Source organism: Plecotus auritus, assembly GCF_963455305.1.
Source record: "Plecotus auritus genome assembly, chromosome: 10".
NCBI lineage: Eukaryota > Metazoa > Chordata > Mammalia > Chiroptera > Vespertilionidae > Plecotus > Plecotus auritus.
The window spans coordinates 21,417,437-21,430,988 of NC_137785.1; the positions used below are offsets into that span (position 1 = coordinate 21,417,437).

A 13,552-nucleotide genomic window follows, 5' to 3' on the forward strand; every position below is an offset into this window, starting at 1 on the left:
CTCCATGGCAGCAGCCATTTCTATTGGGATTTATGTATCTTCTATAATTGAAACTTTGTAGCCTTAAGCGGAGGCCTGGGCCAGCCAGGGTATGCAGAAAGCTTGGCTTCCTCCATCGCCGGGGGCAACCCTAGCCTCCTGCTCTTTCCAGCTCCATGGCTGCCGCCATTTCTGTTTGGATTTATGTATCTTCTATCATTGAAACTTTGTAGCCTTGAGTGGAGGCCTAGGCCGGCAAGGGCAGGCGGAAAGCTTGGCTTCCTCCATTGCCGGGGAAACCCAAGCCTCCCTCCTGCTCTCTGTGGCCATAGCCATTTTGGTTGGGTTTATTTGCATATTCGCTCCTGATTGGCTGGTGGGCATGGCTTGTGGGCATGGCTTGTGGGTGTAGCGGAGTGATGGTTAATTTGCATATCACTCTTTTATTAGATAGGATATGTCAGAGTACCTTCTCTCCCACCAGGACTTGTGTTTTGCTGCTAGCTACATGAAAGAATCACTGACAAACATATATACATAAAATGTTCTTTAGCTAGGTAATTTTATACTGATATTTAAGTGTTGGTAGAATATTGCCACATACTCAGGATTTAGGATTTCCTTACTATATATAGGTAAAAATGACATTTTCCCCTCACAACCACTTTCTGATAACTTCTAACACATAGATTATGAAAAATACTTAATTGTTTATGTAATTGTAATAGTACATATGTATTTATTATGTGACCATTTAGCTTATGCAAAGGGGACACATTTAAGAGTGATAGGGACACTATTAAAAATTAGGATGGGCCCAGGTGGTGTGGCTCATTGGTTGAGCGTCGACCTATGAACCAGGTCACAGTTTGATTCCCGGTCAGGGCACATGCCCCAGTTGCAGGCTCGATCCCCAGTGTGGGGCATGCAGGAGGCAGCCAATCAATGATTCTCTCTCATTATTGATGTTCCTATCTTTCTCTCCTTCTCCTTTCCTCTCTGAAATCAATAAAAATATATTTTAAAAAATTAGGATGGGACTACAGGCATAAAATTGAAATGGTCCTGGGCAAACTGGGACATACAGTCACCATATTTATATACCTGCATACCTACGTCAGCAAATAAGGAATACTAATATATTAATATTTACCTACACACTAATATTGGTAGGCCATCATGATGTACTATTTAGTGAGAAACACAAGTAGCAGAAGGAAATGTGGGGTAGGGGACAATTATATGAGACAAATGAACACTCCAGACCTATTCTCTATACAAATATAAACATAAGCAGAATTTGGGGCACGTTGGTAAAAGGTTTTCTTTGGCCTTATTTGCAATGTTTTAACTTTTTACAATAAAAATGTATTCATACATTACTTGTATAGTTACTTTTAAAACGGAAGAAAAGTATTCTGAGTGGATAGAATTAAGAGCTTGACCATTTTGAGCTAGCTTTTCAGGCCCGTGTGATTGAAAACCAACACACACCATGATGAGTGTTTAAATACATCAAAATTTAAAGTACAGTGGCATTTTTTCCTCTAGCATGGTGTAATCTACTCTGCAACTTAAAAAAAAAAGCCCTCCCATTTTCAGTTTAGAGCTCACATTGAGGTATTTAAAACCGCAGTAAACAAACAAGCACCTGTTATACAACAGTGAATCAATGAAACGTTTTCATTACAACCAGTTTGCATTCAGACTCCAGCCCTACATTACTCACTGAGCATTCCACTTGAACGCTTCAAGCTCAACCAGCACATGTCACATTTCTTCCTGTACGTACCAGCTACCCCCCAACTCCTTTGGCCTCTCCCAGCAGAACCACCGTTAAGTATAGGATCCACGTGCATTCATTCTTTGCAGGTTACAAAAGGGCCTCCGTGCCATTTCATCCACACAGGCTCCCTGTGAGATAGTGCATTACCTCCACTTTTCAGAGGAGGGGCAGATTTGCCCAAAGTTGAATTGCAAATAAGGCACAGATCCTGCTGAAGGAAGTGAAGCATTCTCATGAGTCCCTTGAGCACTGAGGAGCCATGATCAGTCACCACCAAAGAACCGGTTTCCACTTGGGCCAAAGGTCTAAGTGCTCCCAGTGCTTAGAGAAACTCTGAAGTGCTTTGAAAAGTCTACCTTCCTGTGGGAAAATTCAAACATCTAAGGGTATCTCTACAAGTTGGACTTCGCATTTTTATTACTTTGGCACATTTTTTATTAGGCCCATGCTCTGTGCCTAATAAAGCATGATGCAAGAGACTGCAGGGGAGGCAAGTACTAACCAACTAAATAATATGCGAGCTCTGTTCTCAAGATACTGCTTTAGAAAGCTGACTCAGTGAGAGGATATTGTGTAACATGTGTAACATGACCAATGTCAGTACATGATTAGATACAAAAGCAAATCAGCTCTTCTTGGAGGATGTCCTATAGGTTATTAGTGTTAACACCTCATACTCCTTACTTTAAATAAGTTGAATTTTAATACATTAACACAGACGCGTGTACACACACACACACACACACACACTACAGCCCCACCCCACACACATTGTAATGGTAAAATAACGCTTTGATTTTTTTTTAATGTAACTTAAGAGTTTGTGCAGCAAAACTCACTATGTACAGTTACATGTTTTAGCAACAAATAAATAAGATAGTTTATTTTTCATTGCAAATGAAAGTTTGGGTGATGTTTGGCCTTGAATGCCAAAACCATGAAGCCACCTCAGACATAGTAGTCAAGAGTTTGGTGTCTGGATTCAGTGGACTTGGCTCAAATCCAAGCTTTACCAATTCCTAGCAGAGTGATCTTGAGCAAGATTCTCCATGTCCCTAAACCTCTATTTCTTCACATGTAAACTGGAAATACATATACATACTTCTTAAAGTCATTAAGAGAACTATACGATCTTAAGAAATAGCCTTGCACATAGTACCCAAACACAACAAATAGTTACAATTAACTCTTAAGAATGATCATCTTTGAGTAATTTAGTCAATGAGGGTTAATATCAATCATTAGCCCAATGTTGAGCAGATCCAGAAGCAAAATCTCAGTAGCAGTTACTTGACCACACTCAGTGGGGATGTTGCAGTTGCCCCAGCAACACAGCAAATCATTCCTCTTTAAAGCTGGGGAGTATTTCAGACCCATATTAGCTATTCAGGACACTAGGGATGGTTAGGAGCACAAGATGACTCATCCTCGTAACAATTTAAAAATATAAGGGTGGCAGCCTCACTTTCTCCTTCAGCACTGTTTGTGGTGGCAAGACCCCAAAATAAAGAGGAATGTAGGGCTGAAGTGGAAGAAGCGGGGCCAGCAGCAGGACGGGTGGCCTGGGCAGTCAGTGTGGCCTCCACCTATGTAACTGGGGGGCACCCACGTGCCCGCGTCCTCTGTCTGGAGAGGATTCAAGATGACCAATGAGCAATCTCTTCCCAAAAAGGACAAGATGAGTTGATTTTAAGATGGAAATGGTATGAAGCATATTACAAGTTTTGGAGGGCAAATTGCACAGATGTGAACTCCAGTGACATAGCTGGCTTAAGGGAGCTGGAAGAAAAACAAAAGCAGCAGCAGCCAGAGTCTGCACACAGGTCAAACATGCTTGCAATTTGACTAGCAACCCAGGAGCAAACGATGCCAGAGTGTACTCCTCAAATCCAGCTCCTCCAGCAAGTCCTGCAGTGCTGCCCCGCTGAGATCCACAATGATAGCAATCAACTCATTTTCCTAAAAATGAAAGTTGAACTGGAACAGACTAAAGACAAACTGAAACAAGCCCAAAATGAGCTGAGTGCCTGGAAGTTTACACCTGATAGGCAGACAAATCACACTCCTCAGCCAAGACTTCCCTGACAGTCCCATTACGAGAAACCAGTTGTAGACAGCCAAATACTCGTTTCCACACCAAGACTCAGATTTTTTGAGCCAAAAAAAAAAAAAAGCCACATTCTTATACTATCCGCTTGTAATAGTTAATGTAACACTTACCTGATGAACCTTGTGCTTCTTCAGCTTTTTGCTCTTCCCCTTCCCCTTGCTTCAGAGGCCTCATGGCATCAGACTATTCTAAGGAAGTGGCCATCTCTGAAAAGGTCCCCTTCTAGAACACCTGGACACTTGAGAAATGTTTCAGTGTCTTTAGAGAGTTTGGAGGAATGAAAACCTGGAGAATTAAAATCATGAATTGAACATGTCAAATCCCAATAAAATGTAAAAATGGGATATGCATCACTCTTAACCTTGTGCACAGTGACTTAGAGACACTCTATCTCAGTTGTGCCAGTAAGACTGGATTTCATGATTAAATTTCTGGGTCAGAACTCAAATGAAGTGATTTCTGTCTTTAAAGGGTTTGTTTGCTAAGAAAATGTAATAGTTATGACAGAATCAAATAATAGATGTCAGTACAAGTAGTTTATATATTTAACCATTTAGTTTACTTGAATGAGCCTTAAATCAATGTGGTTTTAATAAATTGTTCTTTGAATGTTTGTTAATGCTGTGGATAATCTTATTGAGGACTATACAAACATGAAGGAGTGATATCAAATTTCAGATGTAAACTGTTTGAAGCATTATAAACATTCAATTCAAAACTAGATTGTATAAGGATATTGGCCATGATAAGACTCACTGTGTTATTTTGTTAGTAGTGAAATTTATTAAATCCCATTCAACAAGCTCATGTTGAAAGAGCACTGTTGTTGGTGTTAACGGGAATGCATTCCTTCATTGTATTTGGACCTCTTGTATCACACTCTTGATATTAAATTAAATGTACCTCACCCTGGCCAGTGTGGCTCAGTTGGTTGGAATGGCATCCCTTACACCAAAAGGTGGTGGATTCCATCGCTGGTTGGGACAATTGCATTGCAGCAACCAATAGATGTTTCTTTATCTTTTTCTCTCCCTCTCTCTCTTTAAAAAAATCAATTGAAAAGAAACATCAAAAAATAAATTACATGTACCTTGAAGACAAGGTACATGTCTTTAAATATATATATTGGTAAAGAAGTATTTTATTTTTAGATCTGTAATAGACAATCCTGGGTGACTGGGGGAAAAGACACTTAGAATATTTGCCAGGATTAAAATCCTCCATATTAGTAATGCAGAATTTAAAAATTACTATACCTCAACCAGCTCTGTTAAAATAAACACTACAAATTACTGCAGATGAACCCCTTGTTGGCTGAAAGACATTTTCCCAGGTCACTTTGCTATGATCATTTCTTTGTAGTAAGCTAGATTTTGCCTCAGTCACAATTATTTGAGTTCAATGCCAAAGGTATCTTTCCTGGTACATGAGACCTAACATACAGAAGCGTAACATTATACGAGTGTATCCAGCTTAGAGATGCTGGGGTCTCACTGATTCCATTTCAGGTAAGATTTTCAATAGCAAATGGCTATTTGGTGTTAAAAGATCAGGTGATCATGCCCTGCTGGATGGGTCCCAACAGGACCCCTTTGGCCAAAGGAAGCACATTGCAGGCAGGTGAAGTCAGTGCTGAGATGTGGCACTGTTTGTCAGTCAACAAACAACAACTGGACCTGCAGAAAGGAGGAGGAGGGATGTCCTTTTGGGGGTCCGATCTCCTCATTCTTTCACTCAGCAAATGTATGTGGAGCACCTGGTGTGGCAAAGCACTGGGAAGGGGAGAGCAATGGAGAACCCAGGAGCCTCTCACTTAGCATGTTGCAAAGGGAGCGGGTGTTTGGGATCTGACAGCATTTCACCTCCTTGTTGGGAGATAAACACCTGGAGTGAGGATTCCCAGCCCACACAGGCCTTGTGAATAAGAACAACCAGGAGAAGAGTTTGGAGTATGTGGGTATATATAGGGTGTCCCCCCAAAATGTATATACACTTTGAATAATTATTAGTTCCAATGGGTTAAAACTGAAAAGAAACTTCAATTGAGCTATCAGCTTTTAGTAGTGTATACATTTTTGGGGACATTCTGTATTTTGTATTGTGGTAAAGTAGACAACATCAAGAGTTCTGAAATTGTTGGTTTTAATCATCTTCCCCCCCACACACCTGCCACCAGTTTACTGGTTGTTGTGGCTATAAGGACTGACCCCTAGGGTTTCCCACTCTGCTATTCTGCATGACATCACTCCTCTAGAGTCTATTTTTTAAATAAAAATTGTATATATTTGAGGTGGACACCATGATAATTTGATATACATGTAGAAAGTGAAATGATTACTACAGTCAAGCTAATTAACATTTCTCCTCACATAGTTACTTCTTTTTTTGATGAGAGCACCTGAAATCAATCTAGAGATCTAATAAACTGCATGATGATTGTAATTAATAATACTGTATTGAACACTGGCCCCCCCCTTTTTTTTTCCTTGGGCCTCCAGTATTCTTATTTTCAGGTAGGCTTGGAAGTCACAGCCTTAAAGTAAGGGGTAACTGTGAGATCAGTCGGAATCTCAGATAAAACCATCTGGTTGATCAATGCACTCAGCCAACCAACAAGCACTTATTGGGTAAATAAGTTGTGTGTTCTCTGGATATAGAAGTTGATAAAGCACACGGTCCCTGCCCTCGACGGACGCCAAAATTCTGGGGGAACAAATCACTTTGCCAAAGTTTCTTACCATGGAACAGGAGAGTTTGAACTAGACTGCTTAAAGGTTGCGTCCAGCCCAACTATACATGATTCTAGAAAAGGAAATCAGTCGGATTCTGGAGGAAGAATGCCAGCAAACGTTTGGTTCCCCAGGGGCTAAAAGTGAGCTCCTCTGTAAGGAAGGGGGCAGACAGGAGAGTCAGTACCTTAGGAAACCACAGAGTATGGTCACCCGTGTCCAGGAATGGACTGTGGAGACTATAAGTGAGGAACTTTTCCAATTCATGGGGGGAAAAAAGCCAATTCTAAAGACTTTAAGCAGAAAAGAAAATGTTCTGAGACTCACGTGATGGGGTGATCCAGGATGAAGTTAGCCTTGGGCTTGCCTGGGTGGCAGAGCCCCAATGATGTTTTCACCACCCTGTTTTCTCTGAGTTTCCTGGTGTCCTTGACTCGCAGCTGCAGCCAGGAACACAAACAAAATTATCAGAGCTCCGTTTCTCCATCGGGGCAGGAGAGTCCAGGGCAGTCCCAAAGCCTAACCTCCTGATGAAGCAGCCACCGCAAAGAGTTTCTCCGAACCACACCGGAGAAAAGTTGAGAAGAGCTCGCGGATTGGCCCACCTTGTCCCAATGCTTGCCGTCAAAACTTACAGCAGGCTTCTGATTGGCCAGCCCTTGCAATTGGCGGTCAGCCCTAGAGAAAGACTGGGAATGGGTTTCTCGAATAAAAAAAGGGAATGGGGTATCATTCTCTAAAGCAAAGGGATGCTAGCAGTGACAATTTTTTAAAAATATATTTTATTTATTTCAGAGAGGAATGGAGAGGGAGAGAGAGATAGAGACATCAATGATGAGAGAGAGTCACTGATTGGCTGCCTCCCGCATGGGCCCCACTGGGGATTGAACCTGCAACCCAGGCATGTGCCCTTGACCAGAATCGAACCCAGGCTCTTTCAGTCCACAGGCCGACGCTCTATCCACTGAACCAAACTGGCTAGGGCTAAACAGTGACAATTTTAATAAGATGCTAACTGCTAGTGTTGGCTGCCAGGGCCAGCTAACCAGGGGGCCAGGCCATTAGCCCTAGGGTTCACAGCTGGGTCATGCTGAGAGTAGAATTCTACAGGCTACGTCTACTCTGCTGTAAGGCTCGCTGAACTGGTAGGGATTTGGAACAGAAAGCAGGGGACACCCCTACAATTATTAATAAACTTATTGAAACTATGACAAAGCAATATTGGCTTTCTCATAATTACCATGTTAGGTGATTGAGGAAAATAAAACCTTTTCTTGAAAAGAATCCCTGGCCTATGCTGCAGGCTTGAGAAATACTATAGCCTCGGTAATATGCCAGAATTAGTCATTTGGCCCCCAGACATGAGTAGTTTTTGTATTACTACAGGGCTCTTTGTCCAATGTGATCTTCCAATGGATAATTGCCCACCTACTTCTTGGAAGTGTCACCTTGGGGTGGCAGTGCTGGGTAGCTTCTGCCCAGGTATCTAGCAGTGCCCCACATGCACACGTGTGAGCACTGTTCCCTTGCTTTATGCACTTTTGGGGATTCAATCAAAGATTGAGGGAAGGTGAGTGCAGCTGGGAACCCTAGAACTAATGGAATCATTATCTTCTGACCTTAGGAAGGGAGTTACCTTGCAGATAATAAATTGAGTTCTTTTAAATAGTCAGTTTTCAGCTGAGATTTGGAGTGAGCAAATAACTCTCCACTCTGCCCACATTCCTCCCCCTTCTCTAAATATCTTTCAGCATTTAAAAGCTCCACCATATCACATGCTGAATGACCTCACTTATTTACTGGACCTTATCTAGTCTTGATTTAGTTTACAAACAGTCATAGTAGATTGGCTATTTTTCCCTGTCTTCAACAGATTAGAAACAGTAAATTATGTATATGTGCCAAAAGGGGGGAAATAGCATTCATTCAAGGAATACTTATTGAACTCCTGTTTTGTGCTAGACACTAGGGATACAGTAGTAAGCAAGACAATGGTCCTACCCTCATGGAACTTATGAACATGAGGCAATTTAAAACTATTATAGTTGTGATAAAGACTACAGAAGATAAGCAGGGTGCTGTAAGAGCTTGTGGCAGGAGCAGACCTAACTTGTTGGAATCATGGAAGGCCTCTGGAAGAAGAGACTTAAGCTGAGGCATGAAATAAACATTATGCAGTCAAAAAAAAAAAAAGAGAGTGGGGGCATGAGGAACTTGGAACTCACAAACCTACAGAAATGGATGCAGTGAGGGCAGAGAAGTATGGTGTGAGATGAGTATGGAGCAGTAGGTAGGCGCCAGATCAGACGAGGCCTTTTGGGTCACAATAAAGGTATTCAACCTGCACTATGAGTTTTGAGCAGGGAAGTAACAGATTTACATCTTTTTTTTTTTTTTTTTTTTTTTTTTTTTAGATTTACATCTTTATAGCATCACTCTGCCTGGCATATGGAAAAATGGATTGAAGGGAGGGAGGAATGGATGTAGGTGGGAGAAAGGAGGTTATTGTTTTATTGTTGGAGTATAGGGGAGAGAGGTAACACTTGTAGACTGGGCAGTTTTGAGTATGAGCAGAAGGTAGAATCAATGGGCTTAAAGGTGGGTTGGGTGTGCCAAGTTAAGGGGAGGCAGCGATCAAAGACTACCACTGATTTATGGCATGAGAAATTCAATAGATAATGGTGACATTTACCAGGGGAAGAAAGCCTGTAAGAATTTGAAGGGATTGTGAAGTCCATTTTGGATGCTGACTGAAAGGTACATATGAAATGCCCAGATAAAGATGCAGAGGTAGGTGGATAGACGGGTCTGGCGCTCAGAAGAATAGTCTGGGCTGGAACTATAACTTTAGAACTATGTATTTAGAATAGAGATGGAAATTAAAGTCAGAGATTTGGACAAGATCACTTAGGGAAAAATTATTGTATTAGAAGACCTAGCTCTGAGCACTGAAGAAATCTACCATTTTAAATGGGAGTGGAGGATATATGAAAACTGGTGAGATGCAGGTGTGTGGCAGCAAACTCCAATGATCCCCTTCTGGTATTCATGCCCTTGTGTGGTCTCCTCCCACATGGAGTTGAGCTAATGTAACCAATGTAGCTAATATATTATAGAAATGACGGTGCATGGCCAAGATTCTGGGCATAAAACATTTTGAGACCTCAGAGAGACATGAGAGCTGTACTGACAATAAGAATCTTAACGAGCAGAAGCCCAAAATAGAGGAGGACTTATCTCAAAATTTGTGGGCATAGCTTTTTTCTATTGGAGTCAACTGCAAGTAAGACTCAGGGGGAAACATAGTGTTCAAAATTTTATTCACAGTAACACTACCACCCTGAAGTGAAAGAGATACAGTACAAAATCTAAAGAGGCTTTCGGACCCCCTTCACCCCTAATTTCTCCAGAGTGAAAGCAGAATGAGAAAAACTATGTAGCTGTAAATATGGGCTACCTTTCCTAGAAAAGGATGACTCAGAGGGTGGAGCCAGAGCCCAGACTCTAAGGTGGCCCTCAACATTCCCCATCTTCTGCTATTTACACTGGGTAATTCCCTCCCACAGTGAATAGTGTTAATCTATGAAACCAGTACATTGGGAAGTGACTGTGTGTGATTTTTAAGGATAAGTCCATGAAAGACATTGCAGCTCCTATCTGGCTCTCTTGGATTACCTGCTCTGAGGGAAACCAGTTGCCATGTCATAAGGACATTCAAGCAATCTTACAGAGATGCCCACATGGCATGGAACTGAGGTTTCCTGCCAACAGTCACGTGGATGGACCATCCTGGAAGTGGATTCTCTAGCTTTAGTCAATCTTGCAGATGACTGCAGTGCCATCCAATACCATGAGATTACCCTCATGAGGGATTCTAAGCAAGAGTTGGCATACCCAAATACTTGGGACTGCTGGCTCCCAACTGCTTGCCTGCCTGCCTTCCTGATTGCCCCTAACCGCTTCTGCCTGCCAGCCTGATCACCCCCTAACCACTCCCCTGCCAGCCTTATTGATGCCTAACTGCTCCCCTGCCAGCCTGTTTGCCCCTAACTGCCCTCCCCTGCAGGCCTGGTCACCCCCAACTCCCCTCCCTTGCAGGCCTGGTCCCTCCCAACTGCCCTCCCCTGCTGGCCATCTTGTGTCCATATGGGCGCAGTCATCTTTGACCACATGGGGGCAGCCATCTTGTGTGTTGGAGTGATGGTCAATTTGCATATTATTCTTTTATTATATAGGATTAGATAGGATAGAGGCCTGGTGCACAGGTGGGGGCCAGCTGGTTTGCCCTGAAGGGTGTCCCGGATCAGGGTGGGGGTTCCCTTGGGGAGTGAGGCAGCCTGGGCGAGGGGCCTGTGGTGGTTTGCAGGCCAGCCACGCCCCCCCGGCGACCCAAGCGGAGGCCCTGGGATATGGGATTTATTTATCTTCTACAATTGAAACTTTGTAGCCCTGAGCAGAGCCAAGCCTCCTGCTTGCTCTGTGGCCGCAGCCATTTTTTTGGGATTTATCTATCTTCTATAATTGAAAATTTGTAGCCTTGAGCGCAGGCCTAGGTCGGCCAGGAAGCTTGGCTTCCTCCATCGCTGGGGGCAACTCAAGCCTCCTGCTCTCTCCAGCTCCATGGCCGCAGCCATTTTTGTTGGGATTTATTTATCTTCTATAATTGAAACTTTGTAGCCTTGAGTGGAGGCCTGGGCCTGCCAAGGTGTGCGGAAAGCTTGGCTTCCTCCATTGCCCAGAAAACCCAAGCCTCCTGCTTGCTCCATGGCTGCAGCCATCTTGGTTGGGTTACTTTGCATACCTGCTCCTGATTGGCTGGTGGGCATGGCTGTTGGGTGTGGCAGAGGTACGGTCAATTTGCATATTACTCTTTTATTAGATAGGATGTCTTAGGATAATTTATTATGTAGCAATAGATCATTAATACAAGGAGAAAGACCAGAAGAGTGTGAGTTCATGGAAAGTAAATAAACTATGTTTCAAGGACAGAGTAGATAACTATGTCAAATATGTGAAATGGCCAAATGTCTCATACCTGCATGACAATAAAGTCCACATATCAATTCTGAATTTCATTTAGATTTATTGAGTGAGGGAACAAAAACAAAAACATTTTAAAAACAAGCGAAACCCCATTATGCTCCATATACTTGGCTTGAGAAAACTGAGAAGTATCTATCAATCTTTTGAAAGATTTCATTAAAAACATGCTTTGAAAGTCTGTGATACCTCTCAATGGCAATGAACAAATGGTTTACTGTACTTATCTGGTCTATCAGTGACCTTGTCATATGGACACACCATGTCATTACTAGACTGTAAGACTGTAAGGGCAGAGAAACCTGCCTCATAGCACCTTGAGTGATAGATATGCTGTAGGTGCTCATGCAAGTTACCCAGGGACTAAAAAGCAAAAGCATCTTATAAAACTCCAAAAATATTTCACCAGAAACAACTATTACTACCACATTTATGTTGCAATCGATTTTCATCACATCTTATTTTATGTTCACAACAAACCCTATGAGGTAGGCAGGTGGGTTTATAGAAAGATGGTTATAAACTTGATTATAAATAATCATACATCATTCCCATTTCCCAAATGAGGGAACTAAGGCGTAAGAGGCTTCAGTTACTTGGTTAAGGCCACATAAAATATTTGTAATTGCAGGCCTTCTGGTATGAGGTTGAACACTTTATCCAAAACATCCAGGCAGCACTCACCAGGAACTGTTTATCTAGCATCCTCCTTCTACAAATACTCTCAGGACAACTCTAACATTATTTTCCACAGCAATCTATAATGTTTTCTAATATTATAATACTGTCCTTTCTGTAGCTGGAACTATGGAATAGGTAAGATTCTCTGTCTTCTTTCTACTTTGGTTCCTATGCAATGGTACAACTTGAATATCTTCCAAGGCAGTCCCCAAGGCAGTGCCGCCATTGTTCAAAACATTCCTCATTGGAAATTGCCTTCAGAGAACTAAAATTCTTCCCAGTAAGAAAACCAATCTATTAGTTTACAGTTATGTGTTCTTTTTAATTATAAATGGCATCACTAGCTTGCTCATCTTCCTTAATCATCGGATTTTTAGCTGTTTCCTAAACTTCAAGCTGTTCTCAGAGACTAAAAGATCACGAACAGTGAATATATTCAAACACATTTGTTACAGACTCTGAGGGCATTCCAGAAAGGTTAGTAGCAACACCTTTTCAACAGGATACCCTGAGTAAGAAAACCCTTATAAGGAATGGATAGTAACAATATTAAAAATAATGGCTTAACTTTGTTGAGTGGAACTTTATATCCTGTGACTAATTTAATCCTCAAAAGAATCTTAGGAGGTGAGATAAAAGTCTATTAGTTTAAACATCACACATTAGCACATGGTCACACAGCTGTAATGTGCTTATATCACAACAGGCAAAGACTAATTTCCAAAACATATGCTATGAATAGCTAATGCCTCCCCTACAACACCCACCATCTCCCCAGAGCGTGGGTCTGTAGGGATCTGGCCCAATTTGGTGTTTTTCATACATTTTAAGCCTGTTAGCAGTTTGTCATTCCTGTATCAGCGTGTGTTTTAGTCCCTTTTAAGTAGAATCAGAGTGTATGAAATGAAAATAAGTACATTTTTGGCTTAGGACAAATTCAGGTAAGGCATTTCTAATCTAACTAAGTTTAGTTCCATGGCTCCAAAATGACTAATACTGCATCTATCTAAAGAGGGAGGACACACACACACACACAAAAAAAAAATTTTCAAATTTATCTGCTTCTTTGTCCTCCCATCAGGATTAGTACAAGGAGGTAAGAAATTAAGACTTACTCCAATAATCTATTCTTAAGTAGCAATTTGAAGAGCCAAAATTTGGCACCAGATATCTATACTGATCTATCTATATTTAAGAAGTCCTCCTTCTTTGAAAGCATCTCAGCAA

The 13,552-nt window shown here is 41.8% G+C and overlaps 1 long non-coding RNA gene across 1 annotated transcript in view; it reads right to left on the reverse strand.

Annotated features, from left to right (window-relative positions):
* The window catches only part of LOC308236394, a 52,159-nt gene extending 44,877 nt beyond the window's left edge, over positions 1 to 7,282 (reverse strand). The window contains exons 1-3 of the long non-coding RNA XR_013959275.1: positions 7,129 to 7,282; positions 6,932 to 7,044; positions 3,986 to 4,160 (exon numbers count right to left, since the gene is read on the reverse strand). This is a non-coding gene — a long non-coding RNA (uncharacterized lncRNA). The remainder of the gene's footprint in view (positions 1 to 3,985; positions 4,161 to 6,931; positions 7,045 to 7,128) is intronic.
* Positions 7,283 to 13,552: the final 6,270 nt, after the last annotated feature.